A 14,016-nucleotide genomic window follows, 5' to 3' on the forward strand; every position below is an offset into this window, starting at 1 on the left:
ATCCAAAGTCGCCCGCGGACGGCCCGCTCCTTCCGCAGCGCCGCAAGCCGCTGCGCCTCGGTCGACTTCACGACCTTCCCCTTGTCGGCTTTTGGAGCCATGGCGGAAGTGGTGGAGGAGGTCGACGGCGTTGGTGGTACTGGTGGCGATGGGGGGCGGAGCGCTGCTCTCTCTCTCAGCTTTGGGAAGGCGAGGGAGCGGCGGAGATTTCTGAGATTGGAAGCAGCAATGGGCGAATGGGCGAACTTCCCCTGTTTCCCCTGCTTATAAAGAGGGAGGGGGCGGACGTTCCGCATTTCCGAATAAAGAAACCATCCACGATCTCTCCCACGACGCCGCGTTCAACGCGTGCCGTTCGGGGAGCGCGCGGCGGATACGGAGTGAGATACGGCGTAACCTAGGCCGCGCGTGCCCGTGCCCTGTTTTGGGCCTTGCCCAACAGCGCTCGGCACCGTGTATGGCCTAGGCCAGGGGGCTCCTGTCGGTGTACTAGAGTAGGGGTACCCTAGTATCCCGAACTTGTGCACGGGCAGTCGCAGCATCCCGCGGCAAGGCTTGCCGGGTGACCGCCAAGGTCCTCCGTGGTTCCTTTGGAGCCATTCAAGAACAAAGTATCCAAGCCAAGGAGACAAGACCCCGGCAAGAGGAGCTTGCCGGGAAGGCCAACCAAGGCAAGGCGCTTAAGGAGATAAGATCCCGGCAAGAGGAGCTTGCCGGGAAGGCCACCCAAGGCATCTCAAGGAACTTGCCGCGGCGCACCTCGCGTCCCGGCAAGGCCCGGTGAGCGACAAGCTCCCGGACGCGACAAGACAACGACCACGGCAACACGCTTGCCGCGGTAAGCCACCACTCTGTGCCCGCGCTCCAGCACATCCTCCAACGTGTCGCTCTGGGACCCTTCGAGGCGTGCGTGGCGGGAGGCTGAGCAGCCAGCGGTGCGCAGTGGCGAGCGGCGCTGACAAGATTGCCATCATGGCGAGCGGTGGCGTCCCTGACGGTCCCTTTTGCACTGTTTAGGTGACACAGACGGGCATTTAATGCCCTTGTCCCCTGCCCTCAGGGTTAGGTATGATACACTGTAGCGAGTAGCTGTACCTACCGCAGCACCTTTCCATTTTTACCCTTGTATACGTTGCCACCTGTCGGTGACCCCTTGAGCATATAAAAGGAGGCCCATGCGCAATGTAGAGGGGGTTGGCTGGTTAGCGGGTTAGCTAGTTAGCCAGTTCAGAAGACACTCACGCTCGGTCTGGCTAGCCGCTGGTGTGTACCATAGCATTCCGCGCTCCCGAGCAAGAGATCAATACAAACCACAAGGCAGGAGTAGGGTTTTACGCATCCATGCGGCCCGAACCTGGGTAAACTGCTCACGTGCTTCGCCTCGATCCGCTCTTTGCACGACCTCCGCCCTCACCGAATCAAAAGGGGCTCGGCCCGCCGGTCCCATAGGTGTTCGTGGATCAGTCCCCCGACAACTTATATCTTTCGGAGTAGTTTGTCATTTGCTCTAGTGCTTCACTTATATCTTTTTAGAGCACGGTGGTGGTTTTATTTTGAAGAAATAGATGAACTCTCATGCTTCACTTAGATTATTTTGAGAGTCTTAAATATCATGGTAATTTACTTAAAATCCTAATATGCTAGGTATTCAAGATTAGTAAAATTTTCTTATGAGTGTTTTGAATACTAAGAGAAGTTTGATGCTTGATGATTGTTTTGAGATATGGAGGTAATAATATCAAAGTCGTGCTAGTTGAGTAGTTGTGAAATTGAGAAATGCTTGTGTTGAAGTTTGCAAGTCCCGTAGCATGCACGTATGGTAAACGTTATGTAACAAATTTGAAACATGAGGTGTTATTTGATTGTCCTCCTTATGAGTGGCGGTCGGGGACGAGCGATGGTCTTTTCCTACCAATCTATCCCCTAGGAGCATGCGCGTAGTGCCGAGGTTTTTGACGACTTGTAGATTTTTCCAATAAGTATGTGAGTTCTTTATGACTAATGTTGAGTCCATGGATTATACACACTCTCACCCTTCCATCCTTGCTAGCCTCTTCGGTACCGTGCATTGCCCTTTCTCACATTAAGAGTTGGCACAAACTTCGCCGGTGCATCCAAACCCCGTGATATGGTACGCTCTTTCACACATAAACCTCCTTATATCTTCCTCAAAACAGCCACCAGACCTACCTATTATGGCATTTCCATAGCCATTCCGAGATATATTGCCATGCAACTTTCCACCATTATGTTTATCATGACATATTCATCATTGTCATATTGCTTAGCATGATCATGTAGTTGACATAGTATTTGTGGCAAAGCCACCGTTCACAATTCTTTCCTACATGTCACTCTTGGTTCATTGCATATCCCGGTACACCGCCGGAGGCATTCATATAGAGTCATCTTTTGTTCTAGTATCGAGTTGTAATCATTGAGTTGTAAATAAATAGAAGTGTGATGATCATCATTTTCTAGAGCATTGTCCCAAGTGAGGAATTATAAAAAAAGAGAAAGGCCATATAAAAAAAGAGAAAGGCCAAATAAAAAATGAGAGAAAAAGAGAGAAGGGACAATGTTACTATCATTTGCCACACTTGTGCTTCAAAGTTGCACCATAATCTTCATGATAGAGAGTCTCTTGTTTTGTCACTTTAATATACTAGTGGGAATTTTCATTATAGAACTTGGCTTGTATATTCCAACAATAGGCCTCCTCAAGTGCCCTAGGTCTTCGTGAGCAAGCAAGTTGGATGCACACCCACTTAGTTTCATTTGTTGAGCTTTCATACATTTATAGCTCTAGTGCATCCGTTGCATGGCAATCCCTACTCCTTGCATTAACATCAATCGGTGGGCATCTCCATAGCCCATAGATTAGCCTCGTTGATGTGATACTTTCTCCTTTTTGTCTTCTTCACATAACCCCCCTCATTATATTCTATTCCACCCATAGTGCTATGTCCACGGCTCGCGCTCATATATTGCGTGAAAGTTTATAGGTTTGAGATTACTAAAGTATGAAACAATTGCTTGTCTTGTCATCGGGGTTGTGCATGATGAGAGCATTCTTGTGTGACGAAAATGGAGCATGACTAAACTATATGATTTTGTAGGGATGAACTTTCTTTGGCCATGTTATTTTGAGAAGACATAATTGCTTTGTTAGTATGCTTGAAGTATTATTATTTTTATGTCAATATGAACTTTTATCTTGAATCTTTCGGATCTGAATATTCACACCACAATTAAGAAGAATTACATTGAAATTATGCCAAGTAGCACTCCGCATCAAAAATTCTGTTTTTATCATTTACCTACTCGAGGCCGAGCAGGAATTAAGCTTGGGGATGTTGATACGTCTCCAACATATCTATAATTTTTTATTGCTCCATGCTATATTATATTCTGTTTTGGATGTTTATGGAATTTATTATACACTTTTATATTATTTTTGGGACTAACCTATTAAGCCAGAGCCCAGTGACAGTGTTAGTGTCAGTGTCAGTTTCTGTTTTTTCCTTGTTTTAGAGTATCGCAGAAAAGGAAAATCAAACGGAGTCCAATTGACCTCAAACTTCACGGAACTTATTTTTGGAAGGAAAGCAACCCGGGAGACTAGGAGTCCACGACAAGGAAGCTGCGGGGAGGCAAGGGGGGGGGGGGGGCGCCCCCCCCCCGGGGCGCGCCCTCCACTCTAGTGGGCCCCTCGTGGCCCCCCTGACGTACTTCTTCCGCCTATATATCTCCATATACCCTAAAACGATCGGGGAGCACAATAGATCGGGAGTTCCGCCGCCAGAAGCCTCCGTAGCCACTGAAAGCAAATCTAGACCCGTTCCGGCACCGTGTCGGATGGGGCAATCCCTCTCCGGTGGCCATCTTCATCATTCCGGTGCTCTCCATGATGAGGAGGGAGTAGTTCTCCCTCGGGGCTGAGGGTATGTACCAGTAGCTATGTGCTTGATCTCTCTCTCTCTCGTGTTCTTGAGGTGATAGGATCTTGATGTATCGCGAGCTTTGCTATTATAGTTGGATATTATGATGTTTTCTCCGCCCTCTACTCTCCTGTAATGGATTGAGTTTCCCCTTTGAAGTTATCTTATCGGATTGAGTCTTTAAATATTTGAGAACACTTGATGTATGTCTTGCCGTGCGTATCTGTGGTGACAATGGGATATCATGTGATTCACTTGATGTATGTTTTGGTGACCAACTTGCGGGTTCTGCCCATGAACCTATGCATAGGGGTTGGCACACGTTTTCGTCATGATTCTCTGGTAGAAACTTTGGGGCACTCTTTGAGGTTCTATGTGTTGGTTGAATTGATGAATCTGAGATTGTGTGATGCATATCGTATAATCATACCCACGGATACTTGAGGCGACATTGGAGTATCTAGGTGACATTAGGGTTTTGGTTGATTTGTGTCTTAAGGTGTTATTCTAGTACGAACTCTGGGGCTGTTTGTGACACTTATAGGAATATCCCAACGGATTGATTGGAAAGAATAACTTTGAGGTGGTTTCGTGCCCTACCATAATCTCTTCGTTTGTTCTCCGCTATTAGTGACTTTGGAGTGATTCTTTGTTGCATGTTGAGGGATAGTTATGTGATCCAATTATGTTATTATTGTTGAGAGGACTTGCACTAGTGAAAGTATGAACCCTTGGCCTTGTTTCCTAGCATTGCAATACCGTTTGTGCTCACTTTTATCATTAGTTACCTTGCTGTTTTTATATTTTCAGATTACAAAAACTATTATCTACTATCCATATTGCACTTGTATCACCATCTCTTCGCTGAACTAGTGCACCTATACAATTTACCATTGTATTGGGTGTGTTGGGGACACAAGAGACTCTTTGTTATTTGGTTGCAGGGTTGCTTGAGAGAGATCAGCTTCATCCTACGCCTCCTACGGATTGATAAACCTTAGGCCATCCACTTGAGGGAAATTTGCTACTGTCCTACAAACCTCTGCAATTGGAGGCCCAACAACGTCTACAAGAAGAAGGTTGTGTAGTAGACATCAAGCTCTTTTCTGGCGCCGTTGCCGGGGAGGTTAGCGCTTGAAGGTATATCTTTAGATCTTGCAATCAAGTATTTTAGTTTCTCGTTTTATCACTAGTTTAGTTTATAAAAGAAAAATATAAAAAAATGGAATTGAGTTTGTCTCATACGCTTCATCTTTTAAATATCTAAATCAGCCCCTTACGAAGCAACGCATAAACTAGGGTTTAAGCTTATGTCACTCTAGCAACCCATCATCTACTTATTACTCCCCAATGCCTTCCTCTAGGCCCAAATAACGGTGAAGTGTCATGTAGTCGACGTTCACATAACACCACTAGAGGAGAGTCAACATACATCTCATCAAAATATCGAGCGAATACCAAATTCACATGACAACTAATAGCAAGACTTCTCCCATGTCCTCAGGAACAAAAGTAACTACTCACAAAGCATAAACATGTTCAAAATCAGAGGGGTATTAATATGCATATAGGATCTGAACATATGATCTTCCACCAATTAAACCAACTAGCATCAACTACAAGGAGTAATTAACACTACTAGCAACCTACTAGCACCAATCCCGGACTTGGAGACAAGAATTGGATACAAGAGATGAACTAGGGCTTTGAGATGAGATGGTGCTGATGAAGATGTTGATGGAGATTGCCCTCTCCCGATGAGAGGAGCGTTGGTGATGACGATGGCGATGATTTCCCCCTCCGGGAGGGAAGTTTCCCCGGCAGAACAGCTCCGCCAGAGTCCTAGATTGGTTCCGCCAAGGTTCCGCCTCGTGGCGGCGGATTTTCATTCGAGAAGATGGCTTATGATTTGTTTCCCATCGAAAGACTCCATATAGCAGAAGATGGCCACCGGAGGGCCACCAGGGGGCCCACGAGGTAGGGAACGCACCCAGGGGGGTAGGGCGCGCCCCCACCCTCGTGGGCAGGGTGTGGCCCCCCTGGTGAAGTTCTTGCTCTCAGTATTTTTTATATATTTGGAAAACATCTTTCGTGAAGTTTCAGGACTTTTGGAGCTGTGCAGAATAGGTCTCTAATATTTGCTCCTTTTCCAGCCCAGAATCCCAGCTGCCGGCATTCTCCCTCTTTATGTAAACCTTGTAAAATAAGAGAGAATAGGCATAAGTATTGTGACTGACATAATGTGTAATAACAGCCCGTAATGCAATAAATATTGATATAAAAGCATGATGCAAAATGGACGTATCAGTTGCGAGGTTCTTATTTGTTTGTGTAGGTACAAGGTGACTCGCGCGCGGTCTCCTGCTGGATTGATACCTTGGTTCTCAAAAACTGAGGGAAATACTTACGCTGCTTTGCTGCGTTACCCTTTCCTCTTCAAGGGAAAACCAACGCATGCTCAAGAGGTAGCAAGAAGGATTTCTGGCGCCGTTGCCGGGGAGATCTACGCCAAGTCAAGACATACCAAGTACCCATCACAACTCTTACCCTTCGCATTACATTATTTGCCATTTGCCTCTCGTTTTCCTCTCCCACACTTCACCCTTGCCGTTTTATTCACCCTCTTTTCCTTTCGCCCTCTCTTTTCGTTCGCTTTTCTTCGCTTGTTTGCTTGTGTGTTGGATTGCTTGCTTGTCACGATGGCTCAAGATAATACTAAATTGTGTGACTTTGCCAACACCAACAATAATGATTTTATTAGCACTCCGATTGCTCCTCTTACCGATGCTGAATCTTGTGAAATTAATACTGCTCTGAATCTTGTCATGGAAGATCCGTTTTCTGGCCTTCCTAGTGAAGATGCCGCTACCCATCTAAACAAATTTGTTGATTTGTGTGATATGCAAAATAAGAAAGATGTGGATAATGATATTGTTAAACTTAAGCTATTTCCATTTTCGCCTAGAGATCGTGCTAAAGCTTGGTTTTCGTCTTTGCCTAAAACTAGTATTGATTCATGGAATAAGTGCAAAGATGATTTTTATCTCTAAGTATTTTCCTCCTGCTAAGATCATCTCTCTTAGAAACGATATTATGAATTTTAAGCAACTTGATCATGAGCATGTTGCACAATCTTGGGAGAGGATGAAATTAATGATACGTAATTGCCCAACACATGGTTTGAATTTATGGATGATTATACAAAAAATTTATGTCGGATTGAATTTTTCTGCCAGAAATCTTTTAGATTCGGCCGCGGGAGGCACTTTTATGGAAATCACTTTAGGAGAAGCTACCGAACTCCTAGATAATATTATGGTTAATTATTCTCAATGGCACATTGAAAGATCTTCCAGTAAAAAGGTGCATCACTACAAAAAAATACACTTCCGTGATGATACGTGTTTGTCACAGTAGGTCACTTTTTTTGTCATGCATGTACATCCATGACGATTTTATGACAGAATCAAGATAGTCATACCTGTGTTGTTGTAGAAGTGTTCCATGACATTACCAAAATTATCATCATGGAAGTGTCCACTTCCATGACGATAAATCGCGCGTCACAGAAGTGCTTTCGTCAAGGGTGACCGACACGTGGCATCCACCGTAACAGAACGCCGTTAAGCTAACGGGTCGGGTTTTGGATCCGATAACCCGTTAACAGCCCTGACCAATGGGGATTTTCCACGTGTAAAATCATCATTGGCTGGAGGAAACACGTGTCGTCTCATCGTTGGGACAGATGTCATCCGCTCATTGGACCAAAGGCGCCTATGAAACGGCGACACGTGGCACGTCCCAACAGAGGCCCATTCCTGTGAAAAGGCCGGCCCGTTTGACTTGGTCAAAAGGTGGCGGGCCGGCCCACGGAAAGCCTATTAACGTCCTGTTCGCGTATAGCCCATTTATAGCCCGCTAACCCAGGGCCCGTTTCACCCTATCCGAATTAGGCCCAATAGAGTCATCTGGGCCGTCCAATATGATTCAGCCCGTTTTAACTTCTGGCCCATGTGTGGCCCATGACTTCTTTCGGCCCATATGAGGACCTTTGTAACTCTTGGCCCATTAACGGCCCGTGGTGAAACTGGCCCGTAATGAACAGTGTATCACTTTATACCCATTAATGGCCCGTTATTCCATTGGGCAGTTTCCAGCCCAAGTTATCTTTCGGCCTTCTCAGGGCCCATTGATTCTTGGGCTCATTTGCAGCATTCGGTTACATACGGCCCGTTACTGTCATTTTCTGCTTGTGGGCCAAATTCAGTCCGTCGTTACAGTCGGCCCGTTTGCGGACCGTTAATACGTTGGGCCATTTTCATGTAAAAAAACCCGTTGGGCTATTTTCATAGAGTTATCAAATACGACCTATTAACGGCCCGTTATGGTCCACAAATAGTATGACCCATGATTGGCGAAATGATGATACGCCCCGTAGAAGGCCCATGGATCCTACGGCCCGTATGAGGCCCATGGATAGTACGGCTCGTAGAAGGCCCATGGATCGTACGGCCCGTAGAAGGCCCATGGATACTACGGACTATAGAAGGCCCATGGACCCTAAGGCCCGTATAGAAGGCCGATGGATCCTACGGCCGGACGAAGGCCCATGGATCATACGGCCTGCAGGAGGCCCATGGTTACAACAGTCCGTGTGTTGCCATGATTATTTTGGCCTAGTTACCAAAAATAGGCTATTGTGGCCACTAGAAAAAAAACAGAAAAAGAACAGCAGTGACTACAAGCAAACAACTAAACAAGACAATAAGGAAATAAATAAGCAAGCAATTAACGCTAGCCTATTACCGCTATTACACATATTACATCCACTGGGCATCAAAGTTTGCCAGCAGTGCAAATATAGGGAACAAAGCAGCACATTACATACACTGGCCGTCAAAATTGGCCACCGGTGCAAATAAACGCGGTAGCAAAACAAGAGCATAACTGAAACAACTTTAGAAGAGCTCAAGAAACGTTATCCTGGGTATCCACCATGCTGGCAATAAGCTTAGCAAGCTGATTAGCTTTGTCCTGTTTGGCGCTAAAATCCTCCAACGCTTGCTGTTGCACCAGAAAGTATGCATCTGAATGCTCCAAGGACTTACGTAGTCCTTCCACTTCTTGTCGCAGCATAGCTGATCGATGTCTTTCAGCTTGTAGTTGAGACTCAAGAAACCGAACTGATTCAGATAGTGAGTTTGAATAGCTTGTGCAAGCGGTAGTGGCCAGTAACTCGAACACTAAACCAAGACAGGACTTTGGGGTTGTCTCGCTGTCTTCAAGATAGTCTTCCTTAGCTGTTTTATCGGCTTTGTTGGAGACCAACAAGGATGTGTCACTATCCTGAACCTTATCTGCATTACTTCCTTTACCATTTCTTAATAAGGCACTCTTCCCCAATATTCTGTCAGCATTCTAAAAGAAGAAACAAGCAGACACATAACAAGTTTAGCATGTACTAGTATATGAAACTCATTTCGGTGAACCAGTTCATTAGTAAGGTGGACAGGATTAAACTACCAAGTCTTCTATTGCCAAGTACTAGTACATAATAAAAGCATTAAACAAACATATATCTATGTCCTATGGTCACTGCATTGTCTTGCCAAATCAAAATAGAGACACGGTTCAAATCATATCAGTTCAAGACAAAGCAGCAGTGAAAGAATACAAAGCGTGGGAAACTACACGGCACAACAAGATTTCAGATGGGTACCACGGGTCTACATGTACAACAACACTATTGGCTCTGTTGTGATGCTAGTAATGTGCATGATATGAAAGTCAACTGTATACACAATTGAAATTGAAATCAACAGAGCTATTGATAAGAGCAAACCTGTTAAAGAAACATGCATGAACATACCTGTTGTGCCATTGGAGTTTCGACTGGATCCTTCAATTTAAAAATAAGTTTGTATGAGTAAATACAGTGATACAAGAGAAAAGCAATCATAGTTTAAAAAAGGCGTGCCTAAGCGAGCGCTTAAGCGCGCCTAGGATCTAGGCATTGGCAAAACGCATTGCGCATAACTATGCATAATCTGTGCATAACTGCGCATAAGCATGCGCTTTGGTCAGTAAAGCGCAAGGCGGTGGCAAAACGCACAATTAACGCCTAGCGCTTTTTTGAACTATGATAGCAATGGAATCTTAAATTAGAACAATTGTTCTTCAGGTTTAGGCACTTGTTCTACATGAACAGAGTACAGTAAGATGCAAGAATATAATACTTAAAAATAGAAAATGAGCTCATAGACCTTACCATATTCTTGGTTCGGGACCAGTACAGAACAAGGCGTTCCCAGTCATCGTCCAGTAAATGTGTCTCAGGAGAACGTAAGGGAATTTCATGAGTTTCTTTGCCGGTGAAGTACGTTTTCTTCAGGTAATTCCGATACTGCCACCAAGCATTCTTGAAGATAGCAGAGGTACTAGCACAGGTTACCTCATCCTGAGTTTCCAAATCAGTCCTTCTCTATAGAGAAAAATGGGAAAATTTGTTGTATTATAACCATCATGGAGGTAGGATGTATGGGACAAAGCAAAGTAATTTCCATGAATAACATTACTTACACATAACTCCTGGACAAACACCCGCAACTGGCATTTTCCTTCATCTTCAGTATAATATTTCCAAGATGGGAAGATATGCACATACGATTTAACAACATCAAATGCGATGGATGCTAAAGTACGACTAGCTGGTTGTGCTTCCTCCACAGGAATAGGCGTACTAACTGGTGGAGTTGGGGTTCGCCGTGATAGTACTGGCCCTTTGGGCACTGGAGCTGCCTTACTAACTGCTCTTGTTTGGGAGCTCTGTGGTGGAGATGGTGTTGTGTCAACAAGAACTGGGTTACTATCGACTGGGGTTGGGGTTAGATTGGGCGAAGTTGGTTCTCTGTCCATCGCATTAGGGGTACAATCTGCGAGAGTTTCGGTTATGTGTGGTAGGGCTGGTTCTTGTGCATGTACAACCGGGGTGCTATCTCCACCAAGAGATAGCACTGTTTTATTTGAAAGACCGTGTTTTTAGTCCGCTAGATACTGGCATCACCCGCTCCAATTCAAATAGCTGATAAACAGGAAACATAGTTGAATGTACAGACATTGTATGAGAGAGAGATGCACTAGATAGTGTGGAAAAAAGAGGGCATGAAATAGTTGACATGTATATTGTTTAACTAAAGCGGATAGCATGACATAATTTCACATATATGATGTCTATCTAAACTGGATAGCATAGCATAACATAATTCAAAGATATGATGAATAACTAAATAGGATCGCATGACATAATTCACATACATGTTATCTAAGTAATCAGGATCGCATCATTTAATTCACATATGTGATTTATATGCTAAACAGAGGGCATTCGATATGATGTCTAAACTAAGAACATGGTGTTGAATATTGTGTATATGATGTCTAAACTATGCAATGCAAGACACCGTATGCATGATATGAGCAGTATAACCATGCCAAGTTAGAGCATACACCTCGGTGGGGGAATAGGACTGGTCATCTGTCTCTGAATCCATCTCTGAGGAGCTATCGGGACCCAATAAGAGATCTGCTTCGACAGGTAGCACTGTCTGCTCTGAAGGCCTTATTTTCACTCCATATTTTTCCATCTCCCACCCAAATGGCTGATTCACAGGAAGAGTAGTTTAATGTACAAACATTGTCGACAAATGGAAATGTAATGAAGAAAAGGATGGGCAAGATATCATTCAAATATATGATGCCTGGTTAAAAGGATGGCATTGCACATTTCACATATATTATGGCTGGCTAAAAGACATGAGACTGCATAATTCCCATATATGATATAGAAACTAAACAGGTGGCATTACAGAACATGTCTAAACTAAGCAGATGAAATATATGATGTCAAAAGTAGGCACTGCAAGGCAACATATGCATGATATGACTAACATCATCATGCCAAGGTAGATCAAACACCTTGGGGGGTAAATAGGAGTGGTCAGCGGCGTCTGAATCTGCCTCAGAACAGATATCTTCCTCTGGATTACAATCTGGAGAGGGGTGGGGAGGGTTTGCCATTGAACCCACCATGGAGCGATGTCTGCATGACATTGTATTGCCGCGCAAAACTCTTCTCTTTTTCTCTACATGTTCAGAATGATTGTGTACAATATCTGACATGCATACGAAAAAAATATGGTGAGATTATGTAAGGACAGCATGCAGAAATTTAGAGTGATGGTAACAACCAGTGGATTGATGTTTTTCCGTTGAACCAAAATAGCCCTAATGGATCGACGTGAATGTATAGTAATAAGTGATGCAACAAGTGTACAACCTCTTTGTCGTAGCCGTGTCGACCTCGGCATCATTGGGTTGGCCACTGAAGCAGTTGAGGCGGAGGTGGCTGTCGGAGGTGTGGAGGAAGATCTGAGGAATCTGTAGACGGCGTCCAGGGCACTGCTCTGTTGTGATGGATCGTTCTATCGTTCGAGCAGCTCCGGTGAGCCGTAAGACGTCAAGGCTGAAGCAGCACAAGACAGCCATCGTCAATCTCAAGTGGGATTCTGATAGCATCTCCAATAGATGATGTAAAGTGGATGTAAAATTAACATCACCAAAAACCACCTGACTACAACAGATGAGGTAAAAACTGTTGACTCTGAACTTAACTGTCGAAACTGAAATTTACTGTGGAATCTGAATGCTACTGTCGAAACTAAACACAATGGTAGCAGAGAGGCACTTGACATGTAGTTTAGGGAGGGCCTGCAGTTCATCTTCAACCTGCACCCCCCCTGAGCCGCCAGCCACCACCGGCCGAACCACCAGCCCCAGCGCCGCCTCGCCGCCCCGAAACAACTCGCCACTGCTGCCCCGGCCAGCCCTCTAGGCCCCTCGCCCCCACCCTGAACCCTAAGATAGATAGTGGTGTACCTCTCCGGCGAGCCCCCGTCCCCGCTGCGGGTGTGATATGTCTCCGTCTTATCTACTTTTCCAAACACTTTTGCCCTTGTTTTGGACTTTATCTTGTATGATTTGAATGGAACTAACCTGGACTGACGTTGTTTTCAGCAGAATTACCATGGTGTTGTTTTATGTGCAGAAAACAAATATTCTCGGAATGACCTGAAACTCCACGGGAGGTCTTAGAAAAAATAAAAAAAATGCTCGCCAAATATGAAGACCAGGGGGCCCACACCCTTCTCACGACGGTGGGGGGTGCCCCCCCCTAGGGCGCGCCCCCCTACCTCGTGGGCCCCCTGGAGACCCTCCGACACCAACTCCAACTCTATATATTTGCTTTCGGAGAGAAAAAAATAAGAGAGAAGAAATCATCACGTTTTACGATACGGAGCCGCCACCAAGCCCTAAAACCTCTCGGGAGGGCTGATCTGGAGTCCGTTCGGGGCTCCGGAGAGGGGGATTTGACGTCGTCGTCATCATCATCAACCATCTTCCATCACCAATTTCATGATGCTCACCGCCGTGCGTGAGTAATTCCATCATAGGCTTGCTGGATGGTGATGGGTTGGATGAGATTTATCTTGTAATCGAGTTAGTTTTGTTAGGGTTTGATCCCTAGTATCCACTATGTTCTGAGATTGATGTTGCTATGACTTTGCTATGCTTAATGCTTGTCACTAGGGCCCGAGTGCCATGATTTCAGATCTGAACCTATTATGTTTTCATGAATATATTAGAGTTCTAGATCCTATCTTGCAAGTCTATAGTCACCTATTATGTGTTATGATCCGTTAACCCCGAAGTGACAATAATCGGGATACTTACCGGTGATGACCGTAGTTTGAGGAGTTCATGTATTCACTATGTGCTAATGCTTTGTTCCGGTTCTCTATTAAAAGGAGGCCTTAATATCCCTTAGTTTCCAATAGGACCCCGCTGCCACGGGAGGGTAGGACAAAAGATGTCATGCAAGTTCTTTTCCATAAGCACATATGACTATATACGGAATACATGCCTACATTACATTGACGAATTGGAGCTAGTTCTGTGTCACCCTATGTTATGACTGTTACATGATGAACCGCATCCGGCATAATTATCCATCACTGAT

Source organism: Triticum urartu, chromosome 6 (assembly GCF_003073215.2).
Source record: "Triticum urartu cultivar G1812 chromosome 6, Tu2.1, whole genome shotgun sequence".
In the NCBI taxonomy this organism is placed as follows: domain Eukaryota; kingdom Viridiplantae; phylum Streptophyta; class Magnoliopsida; order Poales; family Poaceae; genus Triticum; species Triticum urartu.